Genomic DNA, 4,141 nt, shown 5'->3' with positions numbered 1-4,141 from the left:
CCCGCTTATTGGCGCGAGAATGTCTTCCATAGATTCTTCCCCGCTAAGAAATCATCAATAGGAGAATCATTAATCGAAAATCAACTATCAAAGAAGCCAAGCATGTCGTTTTTTCAAGAGTATGACCGCCAAAGACAATGCTATATGCACTAAAGATAACTTTCCCATTCGCTAATCAACTTGATTCCCGCATCCGCGAAAGATCTTGCGTAAAGGGATTTTCAAGATAATTATGACCAACCTCCCCGGAAGTATGGTTTCAATCGGTGGCGACATGAACAAATGCAAGTGCAATTTATTCCATCTTTGAATAACGAGACTCGGCTCGGGTTAAAGTCTTATCGATAAAAAAGACGGCCCTACCATCATCAATGAAAAGAACAAAGACTAACGGCTTGAGTTGTAGGTAGCGCCGTATATGCCACTAGGTTGACCCGTTTGAAGGACTTGTCAATATAGGAGGACCCGACCAAGTATTTCTCGATCTAGTTGTTGCAATGCCATCTCACAATCAACGTTCCAAGTTGTCGCCCCTTTAAAGTCCGGAAGAAGGGATGACAACGATCGAATATTTAGAAATAAATCTATGAAGAGCGTGAGCCGACCCGGTAAAGTCGTTGAATTTCCTTCTTCTTCTTTTTTTTGATGGCATACCAATAACGGCGCAGATCGATCGGGATTAGCCTCAATACCTCTACGAGTCATGAGGAATCCCGAAATTTTCGGAAGAGAGGCCAAAAGAATATTTGGCGGATTGAGTTTCATGTTATACTTGTTAAGCCTATCAAAAACAAGTTGAAGATCAGAAAGATGATCACCAGTATGCTTCGATTTAACGACTATATCATCAATATAAGCCTTCATTATTTTTCCCAGCCGATCGGAAAAAATTGTATTGACAAGCTTTTGGTAGGTTGCACCGGCATTTTTCAGACCAAAAGGCATAATAATGTAGCAAAAAATGCCTTGGTCGGTGATGAAGGCGGTGAACTCTTGGTCATCCACATTCAAAGATATCTTATAGTACCCTGAAGAAGCATCCATGAAAGATAGGCGTTGGAAGCCCGAAGTAGCGTTCACCAGTTCGGAAATTTGTGGCAACGGATACGGATGAATCGGACAAGCTCCGTTAAGGTTCAGATGACCTTTATGATGAGTGGGAAGTTACATCAAAGGGACTTCGTGCTAAGTGGGGTGAAATCCATTTTATCCGTAAGATTTAAAATGCATTGACGCGCCGGGTCGAAAGCTTATGTGGAAAATGACACCGCCATTACCTCTTACAAGAGTTAGAGATTTTAAGTGGTACACACGCTTCGGTCCGGACCGAGATTGTCTTTTTCTTTGCGTGTAACCAGCCTATCTAGGTTGGTAGTTTGTCTGGGATTGTGGTCTTCCATCTAGTTTCTTCTATGACACCTTCCATCCCTGCCTGGTCGGACCTGCCTGGGATGGCAATTTTTCTCAAATCTGCGAGGTCGGCCTTCCTGTCCCTCGGTCCCAGTCCTAAGATGAAGGTTTTCCTTATACTTTCTTCCGTGGACGCTTTTTTCCCTCGCCTAGTCGACCTGTCTAGGATGGCGATTTTCCGCGAATTGGAGGTCGGCCTTCCCCGCCGTCGGTCCACCGGGATTAAGGTTTTCCTTATACTTTCTTCCGTGATTTCCTTCTTTCGGAGGCATTTGTACCACCGTTTATGTAACGGCCGGGCGGCCGGTGCTGCGACCTTCCGGAACATAGTAACAAATATACGTAACTTTTGTCACGCTTGTTGCTTGATGTTCAAAAGTGAGTCGACATCCTTTGGCGTCTTGCAATTGTGGCGAAAATGATTAACAAACTGATTTTCTAGTTCATTGAATTGGTGAATTGATCTTGAAGGCAACTCACTAAACCAGCGTAATGCTTCTCCCTTTAGAGTTGATGGAAAGAGCTTACATATGAGCGGATCATCTCCACCCCATAACACCAACTTATTTTTGAACGATAGAACATGCAAGCCAGGATCTCCTTCCGACTCATCATAAACTTCAAAATTGGGTTGTTTGAAGTCGGGATAGTGGTAAGCTTCCTGAATGTCGAGCGAAAACTTATCAAGTACGCCATCATTGACTGTCAAGTTTTTCATTCTTACATCCCTTGACTTTCTATCATTAAGTTCTTTGCAATCAACTCTTTTTAACCGTTGTTTTGTTAGAGTTAAAGTATTGGCTCGAACAACCTGGACGGGCCCCGTCGTGCCATGTGGAGAAGGATACCTTCCATTATCTCTTATTGGAGTTAGAGATCTTTGGCGGTACACGATCAGCTCCGACCGGTGATTGTCTTTGTCTATCCCTCAGTAACCCGGCTGCGTCTAGGCGGTAGTCACCCTTGGCGGGTGGTCGGAATAATTATACCACTTCTCCATATTTTGTTCCTCTTGTCTGGGATGCCCACCTTCCCAGTCATGTCGGACATATCTCGGATGGCGGTCTTCCCTGAAATTGCTTCTCAGAGCTAAATCTTCCATTTGAGATCGGACATGTCTAGGGTAGTAGTTATCCCTGCCAATTCGATTCTCCCCATAAGTACGGGTAATAGGGTCATTACTCTTAGAGTGTGCACTGGTTGATTGTGTTTGAGAAATAACACGTTGTTGAGGACGATGAAGTGGATCTTCAAGATGGTCCCATACACTGGAATGGCCTGCGTCCCTTCGTGGTCGCCTGATGTTGTTGAATTTGCAGCCTCATCCACCGGCCTTTGCCTCTTTGCCAGCTTCCTTCTCAAGTTCCTATTTTAAATTTTTGACTCATCGTAATTCACGCTCAACCGTATTAAGAATGGCGGTAGCGGAGGCGGTGGCACTGCTGCGGTTGGATGTTGGGAATTGATCTTACCACTAGGAGCAACTTGATTGTTCAACGGTTCTTGCATTGGCCGATTTGAATTTCGAGGGTTGCAATTCCTATTAGTAGGAGGAATATGTTGACTATTTGGTCTGCTTCTTGTGCTTACCATCTTGATTGTTTCACGTGATAATGAATTCTAAATTCCCCACAGACGGCGCCAATTATGTTTCGGCAGTAAACTGCTTCAACACAACGAGAGCAATGGTAACGAACACACTAAGAGACAGAGGAATTTGATATTGGGGGAGATGAAACTGAACCAAATAATGGCTGCCTACATACCCAAGATCTGTTCTCTAGGGATCAAGTTTCCACGTAGGTCCTTATGAAAAATAATGTGGTATTTATATAGGTAGAGTAGAGAGTCCTTGTAGCTCAAGTAATCTTGTATCTTGAGTAATTGTGATAGAGTATAACTGTCAATTGATAACTATCTCTTTGATAAGAAACGAATCTGGACATAAATCAACGTATATTAGTGGCAAGTCATGTGGCTAAGCTTCAGCCTTAGACACATGAGTTAATGGGCCTGTACATTGATCCATGATATTGCGAATTGGGCTTTAGCCTTGTTGATTAAATGAATAAAATAGAGACCCCTACTAATGGATGTTTGCCACGTAGGTGGGGGTCGAAACAATTCTCTTTGCCAACCTTGTCAACAACACGTCTCATGTGTTTCAATAAGTGGCGGTGATCTTTCTTGTACGTGTTTTGATAGATCAACGGACGAATCAAAAGTCATGAACCCATCACAATACACCATGAAGTTCATCAAGCACTGTCGCGTTGGACCAGTCCGGGAATCACACATAACAGTGACACCATATGTAGACCATTTTATTTTCATATGGTCAATATACAATTTGCACTCTGCCTTAAGCCTCTGCAACTCTGAATTTAGTAGTCGATAGGCTGAAGGAGTGGTCACTCCAAGACCGGCGCGACATGCCTTATTAAATATCGGCTTGTAATACGGGTTGTTGGCCACTGCATTTGGAGACAAGTTTCCCCAAAGTACAAATCTAGCCACAATTGTTCTAAACATCTGAGCTTTTGACTTACTGGCTGGCGTCATTTGGTGGACAGATGGTTAATTAACATTAGGCCTTCTCGGCGAATCAACATCAATAAGCTCGGGATGCCTAGTACTCTTTGAACGGGAGAAGAAAGACATAACACATTTTCCTTTGCGAGAGCTTGTGCTTGGAACATTGGTGTTTTCTCTAGTTAGAGCCCTCCTCGTA

This window comes from Coptis chinensis, chromosome 9, assembly GCF_015680905.1.
Source record: "Coptis chinensis isolate HL-2020 chromosome 9, ASM1568090v1, whole genome shotgun sequence".
Classification (NCBI taxonomy): Eukaryota; Viridiplantae; Streptophyta; class Magnoliopsida; order Ranunculales; family Ranunculaceae; genus Coptis; species Coptis chinensis.
The sequence above is the reverse complement of the archived record's forward strand: the minus strand, read 5'-3'. Positions refer to the sequence as shown.